Below are 17256 nucleotides of genomic sequence, written 5' to 3'. Positions count from 1 at the left end.
TTATACTGATACTAGCAGCCCGCCCCAGCGTTGCCTGGGGCAGAAAGGGGCTGGGGGCAGTACACCCGCTCCCTCCCCGACCCCCTCCCGTCCCGACTCCCTCCCGCCCCCACTCCTCCCGCCTGTCCCTCTGTGCACACCCGCTCCCCTCCTGCCCCGAGTCCCTCCCGCTCCCCTCCTGCCCGACTCCCTCCCGCCCTGATTTCAAGCTTTACTTGACCTGCTCCTCTTCGCCATGACGCGCCCGCGCTCCTCACTTCACCACAGCTCCATGTCCGCCGCTCCTCCTCGTCGTCATCACGCACGTCGCGGCCAGCGCTACATCACGGCCAGAGCAGCGGCGCGGCCGGCGCTACTTTCAGGGCACTACTTTTAAAAAAAAGTTATATTTTTAAATGTACGTTTTTTTTTTTATAGCCTATGTCCTTCTGCGCACACTGACAATTTCTACAATGTATGGGGTGTGTGGATTGGCGCTATGGTTCCCGAGTTTACCTGGCTCAAAGGTGTGTGTTCTCTCTTTATAATAGTAGTATAGATAACATTGCCCAAAATTCGAATCAATGAGGCATTTTCTGTATCCATGCATCCCTCAATACTTAAGTGGGTCTGTGATAAAAAGAATTTCTTACACTATCATCAACACACACAACGGATTCAAATGCACGACTCCTTTGATAACTGAAAATCTGCCAATATTCAGCGTTTCTACCATCCGTCTGATATTTGCTCCGTTTAGAGATAGATGAAAGGCAGAGAGAGATGGCCAAAGAGCAACATTTCCTTCATCTCCATACAACGCCTTTTGTGGCCCTAATCGGACAGAAATGCTGGTGGTTTCAATGCCCATTCTAAAGTTAAATAACACCCTTTAAAATTGTGTATTTTTGACATGTACTGTTATTTACGATTTTTGTGAACCTTTGATTATATTCATATCATCTTCTATATCATCCTTTTACTATGTTAATGGATATTATAAATCATTATTATACTTTATTACATATTCATGTATTTACAAATAAGTGCATATACAAAGTATTGTTTTTATGATCATATTAATCTTTTCAATAAACCTTTTCTTGAACTTAAAAATAAGGTACTTTTTAGTACTGTGTCGGGCGGAGTAACCCATGAAAATTTCCATTCGTGCCGGAAACTGTGTCTCTGTGCTCTGGGCCCCTGTGAAGTGTTGATACCCCCCTCACACAAGGAGCCCCCCTGACGCCCTGCACTTCAGCCCCATCCTGCTCACCGGCTCTCCTGCTTATCTACACCACCACCTGCTCAGAGCATGTGGTGAAGAGCAGAATAGTTTCTCAAATCAGGGGAAATATGTGGATTTTCACCCAGTGTTTCCCGGTAGGTATAATTATTCCCCATTCTAGGGAATTTTGCAGATTACGTCCTTCGGTGTCGCCTCCCTTTAGTTCGACCAATCAATAACGATTGTATACAACGCCAAGAGATTTCAAGAGAGCTGAGCAGAAGATCAGGTTTGGTTGTGACTGGTGGAAGATTGTTATGTGTCTATGTTTCATGCAAAGGAAGGGAGGGCCTAACTATTGCTGCCAAACAATGACTCACCCAACCTTGTTGTTGTGCAACGTGAAATGAGTAAGCACATGCTAATATACTAAAAGAAGGCAGTGCCTTATTTTTAGCTTTCATTGTTTCACATTGGTTTGAAGTGTCAACATTATACCAGGTTCAGTCTGCGAAATTAATTACCTTGACTTGACAAGAGGTGTCTCTAGGAATATTGGCCTCTGTTGAATAGGGCAGGCGCATGGGCTTTTGGAAATTATGAATAATGCCCCTGATATTATTAAGTGATGGATTCATCAATTCCTTCTGCACATGTAGCTACCAGAGATCTCATTTTACCTTATTGGAGGTACGTTTACTTAGTGGCTCCTAAATCAACATTAATAACTGAGTGTTTGGAGAGAATGTTATGAACTCTTCAAGCAGAAATTTATGAACAAGTCTGGCGCCCCTTTCTGGAAACAGCTCAAATGTGCGTGTAGTCTTCAGATCTGGTCTTCTAGGCTCACACCTTTATGCTGTTATCCTTTCAGGGTCGGACAAGGATGGAAAACAGGCCCAGGCACTGACCTATAATATTTGCCTACCACTTAATTTTTTTGTAATAATACATTTACATTTTTATGTATCAACGTATCATCTTTGTACGTTAATGCAGTACGAGTACTTTTTTATGCTGATGTCTTTTTCGTACTATTCCTGCTTCTATTTCGTATTGTATTTTTGGCGTTTTGTGTTTCTGTGCATTTTTGATCATTGTTTGCTTACTTTAAAAAAGTTAATAAAGAATTGAAATACAAAATAGAAGGGGTACCCTCTAACGAATCAGATAGCTAAAAAAGTTGCCCACATTTGCCTATCTTCCCATGTGGCACGAGAAAATGAATGGCCTCCGGTTTGTTCATGTTGTTTTATTTCGTGTTCTGCTGTGAAATGTGTGACTGACAGGCAGCCCATCACCCTCTGTTTTCTATGGCTGCTGCAGGCTGATGTTTGGTGATTTAATGGACAGGCCCGTAGGTGAGGCAGGCACCTAGTCTAGAGTGGGGTCCCACACACTCAGGCCGAGACCCTACTTCCTGCCACGTTCCTGAGCGACAGACAGAGAAACATTGTGTGGGCCCTTTGATAAGAGGAGAGACATAAGCCTAGATCTTATATTCCAGTGATCTTTATTAACTGAATGCCTGAACCATTGAAGTTCTTCTGCCAGATGCTTGTGTGAGAAGAGAGCCTGTTCATAGGCGAAGGCGAACTGTGGCCCAGCTATTTTCTCGTATGGATCCTGAAATGTTTTCTAAAATGTATAGGTATTTTCAAGCCTGTCGGTTTAGATGGGATTCATACATGCAGTGTCATGTGGTGTAGTTCTGCTGTAAATTTATTTTCATCCATCCTTTTCTCGGAGGGATACCTGCACGTTTATTTCGAGGGCGCGTTACAAGACAATGCCCCTGAACTGTAAAAGGTGTTCTCTTTCATGCATTCTGAAATGGATCACACATGGCTGCTCGTGCAGAGGCATGGACTGGGTACCCTTGAGTATACACATATTTCTGTGGCTACAACCAGTAATGGGATCTCCTTGAAGTAAATAAATGTGTTGTGCAGAGTCTATGCCATATGAGAATTATACAATGAGAATACATTTAAATGAACACTTTCCAAAAATTTGCATATACGTTACAGACACATTTGCAGTCTGAAATGGGTTAAGTCAATGAAAAAGGGGCACTATTTATTCAGTTATGCAAATTGTTTTTCATGCAAGATTTCTGAGATAATTTACCAGCATGGTAAAAATATATTTCAAAGGTGTCTAAATTGAATGACGCATAATTATACTCATACATGCAATTCGGGATAGGCAGCCAACAAAATGTAATCATGTTGTCTTGCATGGAGCCAGAGTGAGCAGCCTTACTAGTTGAGTAAAGCACCTATCATTGGAGAAAATGGAGCGCAGTCAGGGTACATTGCAGCCTAATGGGGGTTTGCCTCTTGCATGTTCAGTTCCCGTACCCGAGTTGGAACAGCACCACCTTCAGGGGAATATGTGCAGTGCCATCGGTGAAGAGGCTTGGAGGTACAGAGAGTAGGAAGATAGGTGCCCTCCTGCTTTATATGTCAGTATGCACTTTTTAGGTCTCGCCTGTCGATGCGCATGCGCATCGAGCAAGCGAGACTATGGGGGCTTATCCACTCTTTATCCACTGCAAGGAATCGTGGCGATTCCTTGCAGTGCCCGTGACTTTTAAGCTCAATGCGCATGCGCATTGAGCTTAAAAGCGCGTGCACGTCCGTCTTGTTTTACCCGCTCCGCCCCCTCCCCTTCCCGCCGTGTCGCATTTCTCCTCCCCCCTCCCCTCTCTTCCCTCCGTCTTGTTTCTTTATTTTACCCGCTCCGCCCCCTCCCCTTCCCGCCGTGTCGCATTTCTCCTCCCCCCTCCCCTCTCTTCCCTCCGTCTTGTTTTTTTTGTTTATTTTACCCGCTCCGCCCCCTCCCCTTCCCGCCGTGTCGCATTTCTCCTCCCCCCTCCCCTCTCTTCCCTCCGTCTTGTCTTGCCAGTAGCCAAGATCACACAGTACACCGAGTGAAGGGTGCGGCGTTCCCAGGATACGGGGCCGTAGCTTTTGTAACCTCTGTCAACAATATTGCATCCCCAAAGCCTCCGTGTATCCAGGACCCCCCTCAAACTAGATAGGCTCTGGCCCAAGGCCATCTCTTGCTCTTAGCTGGCAATAAATGTGCATATATATATTCTCCCCGCTTTAGAGGGCTTCTTGGAGCTGAAGCCTACCCCCGGAGTTCCTCGCAGCGCTGGAGAGATACATCGAGGGTGTCCATCATCAGAAACGTCACCAACTCGCCACCGGGGTCCCGAAGCCCACTCTCGATCCGCACGTCTGCTTTGCAGCCCAAACTTTGCCCGAGGTCCCTAGAAGTCTTGGAGCACCGGCCACCGAGCAGGCGCCTCTGCTTCCAAGGACTTATTTTGATACTAAACTTCTCCCCTGGCCCCCTCGCCCCTCCCTCTGCTCGCTATCTTCCCACAGCCCTTCTCTTTAATAATCTGCACTCCTTCCCTTGTGCCTCTCCCTATCGCCTCCTTCCTTCCCTCCCTCCCTCACCTCTCCTTTTCCCTTTCCTCAACACACCCACCACAACCCCATCCCCATCCCCCTTTATTTAGACGAACATCTCCAGTGTTTTATTTTCAAGTGTATGATCTCGGTGCAACAGCTCGATGTTTAGGAAACCTTGCGCAAAATGCCAAGTAGTGTCAGAGTTGATTTTAAGAGGTCTTGTTTTTTTTGGCGTAAATGTTCGTCTGATGTCATTGGGGGCGTGGCTTCAATGTTTTTACTTATGCGACATCTCGACCACCATCCTGGACCTTCTGGGCTTACGTCCTGTGGAAGCTGCTGCACAGCACGCATTGGATGGTTGGAGGGTCCATCTGTAACTGCCTTTCTTTAATTAACTGTATTGGTATTTGTAATGTTAACACGTGATGGTTCGTGAACGAGACACTTATCTCAAGAGTTAAAAAAAAAAAAACTTTATTACCGTGCACTTTTGTAATGCCACGTCGAATTATACTGTATTCGGTCAGGCAAACACAAAGTATCCAAGGTGGTCACACGAGCGATACAATCTTTTGGTAAACTTTTACCACAGCTCTTAAAGAGTAGCTCACCCACTTAAAACTTTGCAAATGTCGAGCCACATGGAAGAATGTAGCACGTTCCTACCAGACTTCATATATTTAATGCGCCCTCGTTGCATTTCATTCAACCTTGGAAATACAAAAGTTAAAGCGGCAAAATGTGCTTTTTACATCTCTTTATAGCTGTATATTTACACACTCGCGCGTTTATAAGCATTCTGCGTGAAATGGATATGCATGGTGGTTTGATCATTTATAAACATTATCCTTTAAAGCTTTTTTTTTTACATACCATTACATTTTTTAGAGGCTGTATAAAAAAAACTTTGCAGTGCATCTAAAAGACCCTCAACCCCTCACCCTCACTCACCCTCAACCCCTCACCCCCTCACCCCCTCACCCTCACTCACCCTCACTCACTCACTCACTCACCCTCACTCACTCACCCTCACTCACTCACCCTCACTCACTCACTCACCCTCACTCACTCACCCTCACTCACCCTCACTCACTCACCCTCACTCACCCTCACCCTCACTCACCCTCACTCACCCTCACCCTCACTCACCCTCACCCTCACTCACCCTCACTCACTCACCCTCACTCACTCACCCTCACTCACTCACCCTCACTCACTCACCCTCACTCACTCACCCTCACTCACTCACCATCACTCACTCACTCACCCTCACTCACCCTCACCCTCACTCACCCTCACCCTCACTCACCCTCACTCACTCACCCTCACCCTCACTCACCCTCACCCTCACTCACCCTCACTCAATAAAATCCATTTTATTTACGTATTAATTATTAATTGTTTTTTAAAGCCATTGATTTTTTTAATATCAATACATATAAGTCACATATAAGTCCCGTTAATACAAAACATGTTGCTTTACAAATGCTAGAGGTGTCACATTTACAAAAATTATAACTATTGGCTTTGTAAAGAAGAAAGCTATTAATTTAGCTATTTAGAAAAAACAACACATAAATAAAAAACAAAAAAATAAATAACACCTATAGCTCAAACTTTCCTACTGCGAGACCTATTGCATTTCCAATGCAATAGGTCTCGGAGCATTTGAGTTAGAGCTTTTAGAAATGTTTATGGCTTTTTTTTTTTTTAATTCTTTAGCATTGGCTACAGGAAACAAAAATGCTAAAGATTTACAAAAAAACCCATAAACAATTCTAAAAGCACTAACTCTAATGCTGCGAGACCTATTGCATTTCTAATGCTTGTTTTTATAGGTGTAGCTGTATGCAAGGGTGCCTGTGTTATGTTGCAAACAGTGTGACTCCTTGTGTTGTTCCATCTTTTCTTTAGATCAGAGTCCCTTTACGCTCCTGATTAACAGTTGCACAGTACTGGGGTAATGGTAAACTCTCATGCAATTTTATTATTACTATACAGTAAATCACCACCAGTACTATGCAGTTCTGAGCACAACCCAATTGAAGTGTGAACTACCACATGGGACCAATTTTCCTGACCAACAAAACACACACATAATTCTCAATTCAAAGAGCCTTTAATCCAGATATTTACAACCCGCTTTGAGCAGGTGGTAATGTATGCAGGGAAAGGTGGGGTTTGTGGGAGGGTGGGAGGAGGAGTAGGGAAGGGAAGGCAGCATTTTCTTCTGATAGATGAAGCACTGTATCCTCCTCTGTCAAACAAAGGGGTATGAGGCTTGGCGGCATCATGTGATTTTTCTGAAAGGAATTACTATCTAGAAAAGTTGTGTTCTACCACACCCAGAAAAAACAGTCTGAATCAGGTGGACCAAAATACTTTGCAGTAATGTCTCTCCGCCTGACTCCGAGTTTGAGACTAAGCAGAGATCTGGGTGTATGTTTTAAATTCTTAGAAACCAGATTAAGGAGGAGCAGAAACCTCCAGCCTCAAAATATGATAATTAGTGACTGAATGCAAAGCTTACTTACCATCTTTCTGGGATATTCTAAGGGTAAGTGGAGTGTGACAGAAATCCATAGCTCTCTTGCAACTTATGCAATAACCAACTGAACTATATAACTATTTCAAAGTAGGTATTTTCCACAGGCAACTTAAAATGTTCAGCTAAGTCTAGTTACCCTTATTAAGTATCTCTGCATATTAAAAAAACAGTAAGTCAGAGTACTCAAAATACTGATCTATTAAGACAACGGCTATCTGCAACCAGATGAGGTTTTATGATTGAACTGTTTTTATTGAAAAAATACAACAGAGATGGGCTGCAACAGGAATGACAGTGGGTCCCTCTTCTTCTGGGAGCCAGGTGTTGGAATGGCCCAGTACCATCTGGCTTGTCATGTTCTGTCACTGCACTATAGGTAGGGTGACCAGATTTTTAAAGCAAAAAACCGGGACATTTCACAAAAATAGAAGAAGGTCTATAATTTTACGTCAAGCGAGCCACAGAATGACAGCGCTCCTCAGCAGAGAATTACAAAATCAGACAGTAAAAACATACATAAGATGCTATTTTTAATCCCAGTAGCTTGCCTGTGAATTAAATTGGTTTCTTGGAACAACTGCTAACTACCCCCGCTTTGTAAAACATAAAAAACACCTCACCGCGTTTTTAGTCGACCCTCTCCAAAAACCGGGACATGAGCTAAATTTCTCGAAATCTGCCGGGACAGCTGGTAAAAAACGGGGACCATCCTGGCAAATCCGAGATGCCTGGTCACCCTAACTATAGGGCACTACATTTGTGCTATGGGCCCAATTCACACTCAACTCACATCTATTTCTATTGTGCCTGTCCACCCGGCCACTTCTGAGTCACTGGTGATGACACGTCGTGCATATTTACTGGGGGAAAATGTCATGATGTCAACATATTTCTGCTCTTGTGTCATTGGTAGGCTTAGTGTGGGTGAAGAGAAGACTAATAGTAGTGGCATTATTTTTACGTTTTGAAATAAGGTAAAAACCACCTCTAAAATGTATCAGTTATAGTTTACTGAGCTAACTATCACTTGTGCCTCCACCATGCACTGCTTATGACCTTACTTGTTACATCACTCATGACACGCTAAATGACATCATTGATAATATACATATATTTGTAACTCCTTCATGACCAGCCCATTCAATTCTTCAAATGCACATTTCTCAAATGCCTGAACAGATTTTCACAAAATCATAAAAAGCATTCAGATTTCTACATGTTCTACTTTAAAGTGCAAAGCACCCTGCCTTGTGGGCAACATTGCCTACATAGAGGTGACTTGCAGATTTTACACTGTCGCAGTCAGGCTACACTAGTAGGCCTGAAAATATGTTTTACACTGTCACTGTAGTAGATGGCTCAAAAGGTCCTGCGGTCCACTGGTGACATTTAATTTACAGTACCATATACTAGGGACTTATAGTTAAGTTAAATATGCCAATTATGAGTATATTAATTTCATTGTGAAAGGAGAAGCTCAGGCACTTCACCACTGGTTAGCAACCAGCAAAAACAGTTAAGACAAAAATCTGGGTGGCATCAAGGCAAAAAGATGGCCATTTCCTACAGCAAGGTTCAAATATGGGCTGTTTAAAAAGACAAATGCAGAACTATTACTCGATATGGTGCCAACATTTTTAGATAAACCAAGCAGATATTTTGATTGTACATATGTCGCTCACCAGTTGCTTCCAATTTTTGCTGTTTTACACCTCCACAGGTTTTACAATATTGTGTGATATTCCTTAACCCCTTAAGTGCTGCCGTCGGCCAACGGTCGTCGTGAGCACTACCTTGCCAGTGCTGCGTACGACGGTTGGCCGACGGGCCAGCATTCGTTCTTCGAACGTTCAGCACTGGGCACTGAACGTTCGACGCTCCTATGAGGTTAATGAGGTTTTAAATTGTTTATACACTTCATTAGCATTAGTTAATCAACCATGGGCCAGACAATGAGCAAAATAGTCCAGAGGGATGAACCTTTAGCATTCTTCTGGCCTCTGTGATATTCACATACCCTGCTCTCAGTTGGCGGCTGATTGATTCTTTCCAAATAAAAATGTTCTTATAACCTAACTGAAAGGTTTGCTGTTAGGATAGAAGGCTCAAACTAGCCATCCACTTTCTTACTAAGTAGGTATTAATATTCCTTTATAAAGGCACCAGACCACTCAAGCCTAACAAAACTTTGGCTCTACAGTATTTGTAAATTTCTGCATTTGCAGTTTATTGTCTCTGCCACAAATTAGGCTGAAGCAGTGCAGTTGGGCAATGCACTTGCTTGTGTTGTTATTGAAATGCAGGGGATTTAGTGCCTCAGTAGTCTACAATATTCATTTGATTGTTTGTCAATGACAAAACATTCATATTTTCGTTCATTCTCGTTTTGGGAATTCACTTCAAATATAATCTTTGTCTCCTTCTAGGCAGTCCTCGTTACTTACCACATTTTCCTTCACAACTCCCAAGAATTAGCATTAACATACAAGGATAAGCTAGAAGGATGTACTTAGAAATTAATAGCTTGCTCCCTCTATTGAAAATTGACTAATTTGGTTGTTGATGACTCGTAACCTGCTTCATTAAAAAGGTGCAATGTTATGTTATGTTAAAGGGACTTCTTAAGTGCACGACACCAGGTGGTTTCATGGCGTTGAGGGCGGAAAGGACGGAGTGTTAAGCGGGCAGTCACCTCACTGGTGTGCTTGGGAGAACAGCCAGGTCTTGAGCTGTTTTCTGAACTGGGCATAGGGAGACCCTGTTCTCACCTCCAGTGGGAGTGAGTTCCAGAATTGAGGGGCCAGGAACGCAAATCTGAGCCCTCCGTATTTTTCGCGTTTGAAAGTGGGAGAAGACAATAGATTGAGGTTGGAGGAGCGCAAATTGCGGGAAGGGATGTAGTGTTTGATCAACGAAGAAACAAGGGCTTTGAAGATGGTACAGCGGAGTTTGAAGGCACAACGTGTGACCACTGGGAGCCAATGTAGGCGCATCAGCAGAGGTTTAACGTGTTGTCTGCTGGGCTGATGAGCAATTAGTCTGGCAGCGTGGGTTTGCACCAGCTGCGGACTATGTAGTTGGTAAGCTGGTATACCAACATATAGCGAGTTAGCATCGTCGAGACGTGATGTTACCAAGGCCAGCACAACCAGAGTCAGAGCATCAGTTGTCAAAAATCTGCAGATTTTTCGGATTCTATGCAGATGAAAGAAACCGGTGGATATCACCGAGCTGATCTGGGCTTGCATGGACAGGTCACTGCTCATTACAATTCCTGGACTTTTGACCGAGCCGACTGAGAGTGGCGGCATACCCAGGAGGGGAGTCCAGAAGTTAGGGCTCCAGGGGTTAAGAGGGCCCCTGGTCAAAAGGAGCTCGGTTTTATCAGGATTGAGTTTCAGTTGGTTGGTATTCATCCAATCACTAATGAAACACATAGTAGACTGGAAGTTGGACACTGAGGAAGGAGAGGGGTTGATGTCAAACCCCAACTGTATGTATTCGGCATAATTGAAGGTGTCGACCCTCCTTTCACGTAGTAGACGGATCAGAGGTAATAGATAAAAATGAAAGAGGAGAGGTGACAGGGAGTACCCCTGCGGTACTCCGCAGGTCAGATTAGTTTTTTTAGATGAAAAATTAGCCAAACAAACTGCTTGGGATCGGTTACTAAGGAAGGAAGAAACCCAATTTAACGCCAGGCCGTGAATCCCGGCGCTGCTGACACAGTTGAACAGGAGAGTATAATCGACCGTGTCCAAGGTGGACGAAAGATCAAGCAATACCAATGCCTGGGTGAGGTTGCTGTCAGCCCCCCTTCTGAGCTCGTCCATTACAGCAAGGATAACTGATTCTTTTGAGTGGGCTGGTCGGTACCCTGCCTGGTGCGGGTCCAGAAAATGGGAAAGTTTGATGAAAGGACTAAGACAATTCATGACATGGGCTTCCAGGATTTTCCCTAGGTAGGGCAGCAGTGAAATAGGGCGGTAGTTACTGAGAACCAGGGGATCAGAGTTGGGCTTTTTCAGTATCCGGACAATTTCAGCGCTTTTGAAAGAGTTGGGGACAATGCCAAGTTTAAGTGAGTTTTTAAGAAGTGCGAGAGGCAGGGCTGGGTGTTTCAGGAAGGCTTCCCGTAGAATGTGAGGGGGCAACAGTCTGTGGGGGAGCCAGGCCCAACTTTCCCAAGAAGGATCATCAAGTTTTCCTTTGAAATGAGAGGGATTTGTTCAAGTGAAGATGGGGGCTAAAGGGGCCGAGAAGGGTATTGGAGGGGAGATGCTAGCCTTGATGGAAGCAATTTTCTCAATAAAATAGCGGTTTAGAGAGTCGCATAATGATTGTGAGGGGACGGGTTTGGGCATAACTTGGCGCGGCTTCACGAGTTCATTGACTATGGAAAAGATCCCATTGGACTTGTTAGCTGAGTTTACAATTTTAGTGGAGAAATATTCCGCCTTAGTCTGAAGGATGGCATTTTTATACTCTTTGAGAAGTTTTACACAGCAATCCTTTTTATCTGGAGAATAGGCTTGTCTCCAGCAGCGCTAGGCTTGTCTAAGAGCGCCTTTCAATGAGTAGCCTCTGCCCTGAGGTCAGCTCAATAATCCTTTGTTTCCACACATTATCCTTAATCCAGCACTAAATCCGGTGGCTTTATTCAGCGCCAACAGCTTAGAAATTAAACTGCAAACAGAGGGTGTGAACAGTGCCCAGGATTAGACAAACATTTTGTTGATTGATCCCTTCATAAATTTGCTAGCCCGTGGCTTTATTTGGCATACGCTTCTAAAACTAGCATTGGTCAATGACAATTAAAATGGCTACTAATTCAGAAAGTCCATAAATGAAATGTTCTGTTTCGAGGTTTATTCACCCTACCTCATCACAGTTTATTCCTGAATTGAAGTATTGTTTTGTCCATTGGTATCTGTTTTCCCTTAGGAGGTAACCATTTGCTTTACTTTCATCAAATTAGAAAATTGTGTGATTCTACATGACCTCAGTTTTAATTATTCTGTTCAGTGAGTGCGTTGTTCTTGTTAAGAATGGGCCCAGTACAAGGTAGCCATGTAGTAAATGTAGCACATCATCCTTGGGTAGTAGGAAACCTTTGTCACCAAGCCCATATACCCTGTTATTGTCTGGACAAGGCTACCTTCTGCAGCTGGTGAGCAGTGGTCATCCTTTCAGATCCCTCATCATTGACAGGTCTAGTTACCTAGGGCTCATCATTGCATTGTTCCTAGCTCAATAGAAGCCATTTTTGAACCACCATTGGTATCCAGCATGCTTGGCACAGTATTTTCTCCATAATACTGCTGTCTCGCGCCCAGAGAAATATGGTCTGTTTGACAGATACTTGATTGGACTCTTTCCATGATTTCGGGGTAATATGAGAGATGCTTTACTCAATGTTTGTAGCATCAAGGTGTGTTCCTGAAAAAGTCTATTCTCAAAACATCAAGCACAGAAGCTCTCTTCATTTGACAATTGCATATCCTGCTCATTGTTTTCTCCTTCACATATATACGCCATTTGCTTCAATAAGTCCCCCATATTGTCTATCTCATACTGAATTCGTCCACACTATTAATAAATCCTTCTGAGTATTCTGTTAACCTCATTCTGACACATTAAGCTCTCTGACATATAGCAATCCTTGATATGAGTAGTAACCATGTCTCTGCTTGTTGTACAAGCCAATGTATGACCTAACTTACCTTACTTTGATATTGCACATAATAAATCTTACAAGGAACGTAAGTTGTAGCAACATCAAGACTCCGGCTAGCTTGTGGTTTCTAGCACTCATATTTGCAACTCAAGTTTTCGTCATATTTAATCAGCGACATACATATACCAGTACATGTGGTCAAACACATCCCTGAAAAAGTCTCTGTATGCCTCTCGGATGAGCAAAAAGCTAGACCAGTGATTCGGAGGTGGGGCATGTGTGAGGGTGTTGATGATGAGCCAAAATGGAGGAAAGCATGACACTCAGCTTCTACAACAAATAACAACAGAAGATCTATGATGTTCAGATGGAATCCTGCTTGTGTTGCCCATTCATCAGCCAAGGGTGCTTATTGGCCTTCATATGTGGTGGAGAGTAAACGTTCTGTATCTTTGTTGACAAAGGAGGGTAAGCTAAAATAATTCACAAGCTACTGGTAAGGATGCAGATTATTTTTATAATCAAAATCGTTATAGCTTCCACTCAAAAAAGTATTTCCAGATATTTCAGGGCTACAGTAGCCGCGGCCCGTGCAGGTAAGAGCGGTGGGGCAGAAGGGCCCGGTGGGGGGAATTTCGACAGATGATGACAAGGGAAAATGAAAGAAATAATGAATTTTCCCTCGTCATTGTCCATCGAAATACCCCCCTATCCCCACCTGGCCCCACTGCTCTTACCTGAAAGGGCTACGGCTGGCATCTTTAATTGATGGAGTTAGCAGGCTTGGTAAGCTCTGCAAGTTATTGGATTTTCTTTTTAACCCACCGCTGGTTCATAAGTATAATTGCAGCATGGTTGTGGATGCTAAAATTTCCGAAGAAATGTAGAATTTGCACACAGATCGATGAAATATTTCAGATTCCTTCCATCTGCCCTGCTATGAGGCTAGGGCTTGCACTATGATTCCAATATCTACTCAAAAGAGAGGGGTTGTTTGACCTTGCACATGAACAAGAGTGAGTACCAAGATGGAAGTGTCTTCTTTGAGATTTGTGAGTCAGAGCAATCTATGAGACCAACAGACTTTGTGCTATGGCTCTGTTGAGAGTAATTCTGTCCTTTTGAATGTTGTTGAGACAACCTTGGAACTGAGTTAGTTTTCTAGGGTTGGCATGGGGGATACATTCTGTATTGACTCTGCCATTGGTGATGAGAACTAGGAGGGGGCGCCCTGTAAAGATTTGAAATATCTGGGGAGGTTGGAGCATTGAGGGCTAATGCTGGTGACTGGTAAATGTTTTGTATTCGATGAATTGTTATCTGTAGGAGAGGCACAATGAGAGCCATTGGGTGTTTAGTTTATTGTAAATAACTATTATTTATGCTAGAAAAAAGTGTGGGAAATAAGCGAAGCTTATTTACCAAAATTTAGCATGTGTAAACTGAACGTAGGTGCATAAAAATGCTATTTATAGATGTGAATTGCAAATCTTGAGTCCGAGGTCAGGATGAGTGGATACATTTAACACTGCCAGATTACATTTACATGAGAAGAGCTATGTTCTCAGAGAAGGGGCAGACAATGGCCTTTATGAAGGAAAATTATTCCCACAAAAGTATACATTTGTCGATAATTGCAAACCTTCCCAATGTGTTTTACACCCATTTTTCACAGAGTCTATTAGTTCCAGAACTAGCTGAGCAAGTATAGAGAAACAACGTGGAAAGCACCCAAAATGCGCAACATTTGATGGGTGTGCAGGAGAAGAGATTTCTTCTAATAGTACTTTCACACCTCAAATATGTACTCTTCCCTCTTTTCAAGGAACAATGTCACTGTACATTTGCTGTTATGGTTTCAGAATTTATGAAGGTCCTTCACCAGATCCAAGCAGCAGTCATTTAAAGGTGCACTGGGATTCTCAAAGCTCGCAGTAACAAAGATTTTGCTGGTTGGGTCCTCCTCAGGCCCCATTCAAAACTTTCCCCTCCCGAACAAGCTGGTGGCCACCTTTAGTCGCAGTGGTGAAACTCCTCTGATGACCGTAGTCTTCCCTTGGCACTTAAAGTTTTTTATGAGTTCGACTGCATCTGGCTGTCAGAGTTGTCCTTTGGCTTTGGCACTTCTTGGCAGCAGATCATGGAATGCAATTCATGTCCTGTCGAACTCCAGGACTACTTTAGTCAAAGGTGTCAATGCCACCTCTACTGGGGAGATGTGCCTAGATCTTTAGACCTCTCTCGTCCTGTATCTGGTGGGAATTTCACCCTGTGTCCAGTAGTGACTTTACTTCAACATGCCTGAGCTCCTCAGAGCATCTGATTTTTTCTGAGCGGCTTCTTCTTCCTGCAAAGGTACGTCCATGCTGCACTCGAGCAGTCGGCTCTCTCCCTCAAGTAGAATGTAGGTAGCACCTCATGCAGGCTATTCAAATCTTCCCCAGGTTATTGGTCCTAAACCTGACAACTGGAGTTGGCAGTCAGTATCCCAACCCTGGAGCTCAAAGGAATCCCCCAGTTTCAACTTATGTGGGACTCCAAGCTTCTGGTCAGAAATCGTGGCACACTGACTGGAAGTTTCTGTTCCATCTTTGTAGTCAAGCTGCAAAAAGTCTTTGTATCTTCTGGAGCTAATCAAAACAAAAAGAGAAATACAAGTAAGGCTGCCCCACTAAATACCTTTTAACGTGGGGTTGGGGGGAGGGGGTTGTCTCTTATGAACAACAATGGGCTTAGAAGGGGAAGGTGAAACTCCCTAGCTACAATGAACTCTTTCTCCTTCCTTAACACCAACAACACTCCTCAGTCTGACCCACTGAAAAGGATCTCTGGATGTTCAGGAGGGGAGGGAGCCTTTCAATATACATCTGCTCATTGAGCCTGCCTCCAAACCGCCAGCTTAAATGCCACCAAAGTATGCCTAATGCAACTTGGATCCATCTCTGGCTACAGCCACATGCATCATGTATGCTGTATATACGTCGTGTGCATGCAAGTAGCACATCAACACCATTGTGTATGAGCTAAGGACCTGATTTAAGGGACAGGAAGGACTATTAGAAAAATGCTATAGAGTGTGTTAGGGTGCTGTCCCAAGCAGGCGACAGGAAAAAAGGCCTGTCCTGCAACTATAATCAATGCCATTACTCTCAGTCTTCTGAACACATGATGTGCCTATCCCCCCAAACATGGTGCCTCCCTGCTCTCACTCCATACCATGTAAAGGTCTCAGTACACATGATTATCATGTGTGTTGGTTGGGGGTTGAAAAGCACTACGGACTATTACGGAAACATCAAGTCAGGAATGCACACTCTCTGGAGCCATGTGGGGGACCTTTCTCCATCCCAACCTCCTGCTCTATGAAACCAAACAGAGTTTCTTCAGCACTAGCTATGAGATCTTGTGGAATCCAGATAAAATATAGTGCAACTTTTACTAGCTGGTCACAAGAGTTTCACATGCCTTGTGAATATATCCTCCCGATGAGATGTGCCAAGCAGGAGTTTCCTCTAAAATAGATTCTCAGGGCCTGATTTTGAAATTGGCAGATGGGTTACTCTGCCACAAACGTGACTGATAGCCTGTCAGCCTCATTACAATGGCATTTTATCTTAATGCACATGTAGTACTGCGGATGGACTACCTATCTAATCAGGTCCTAAATCTGGTGGTGAAATTCTTGGCCAAATAAAGTTCATAGTTCATTCTGACTCCTTCTCACAAACAAATTGAAACAGAATATAGTGTCAGGCTTCCTGCTGTGTATGTGATGGATAAGAATGACGGCCAGCTACGAGACTAGCTGGGCGTTATTGGGTCCACTGACTGTGGTGTGCGCATCGATATATGATAATAAACCAATGAGCATATTATGACACACTAACCATTCTCTGGTGTCTAATAACATTTCGATATCATCCATTGAAAGTGAAAGTCTTATTTATCTGTATCTTTATTGGAAAATTGACAGTAACCAAAGTGAATTGGACTGGTAATTGAAGCCCTAATTGTATTCCTCCTTCTTTTCCAGCTATTTCAGCAAAGTCATCAGTTTAAGACACAAACTGACTTAAAAAAGCCTGTAAAAGAAAAAGAAAAACTTTACCTTTCTTGAGTCGTCTGTGAAAGGTCAACATTGTGGCGCCCGCCAGTGAGCTGCAGATGATCATGGTAAATTCAAAGGAGTGCTTTATACAGATATTGAATTTTCTGTGATCTTAACATTTTTGAGAAGCTTATATCCCAGATCTGAGCTTTCATTGATTTGATTTGATTTTTAAATTTATATAGCGCAACGATTGCCCGAAGGCGTCTTGGCGCTGAGGACTATGACAGGACATGAATAAAGCTAACAAGTGCATGGGCCTATAGGTCATGACTGACTCAGCGT

General features: G+C 43.5%; 1 protein-coding gene across 6 annotated transcripts in view; it reads left to right on the top strand.

Moving 5' to 3' along the window:
• Positions 1-17256, top strand: part of TMEM40 (transmembrane protein 40) — a 141064-nt gene that overhangs the window by 21094 nt on the left and 102714 nt on the right. For 4 of the 6 annotated variants that reach the window (XM_086939150.1, XM_086939153.1, XM_086939148.1 and 1 more), the window contains exon 2: positions 16897-17036. The exons of the other annotated variants lie outside the window; for them this stretch is intronic. The gene's annotated coding sequence lies outside the window, so the exon portion shown is untranslated. The remainder of the gene's footprint in view (positions 1-16896; positions 17037-17256) is intronic. 6 annotated transcript variants of the gene reach the window in all.

Source organism: Lissotriton vulgaris, chromosome 9, assembly GCF_964263255.1.
Source record: "Lissotriton vulgaris chromosome 9, aLisVul1.2, whole genome shotgun sequence".
Taxonomy (NCBI): domain Eukaryota; kingdom Metazoa; phylum Chordata; class Amphibia; order Caudata; family Salamandridae; genus Lissotriton; species Lissotriton vulgaris.
Note: the sequence above shows the minus strand (reverse complement) of the source record. Positions and strands in the feature narration are given on the sequence as shown.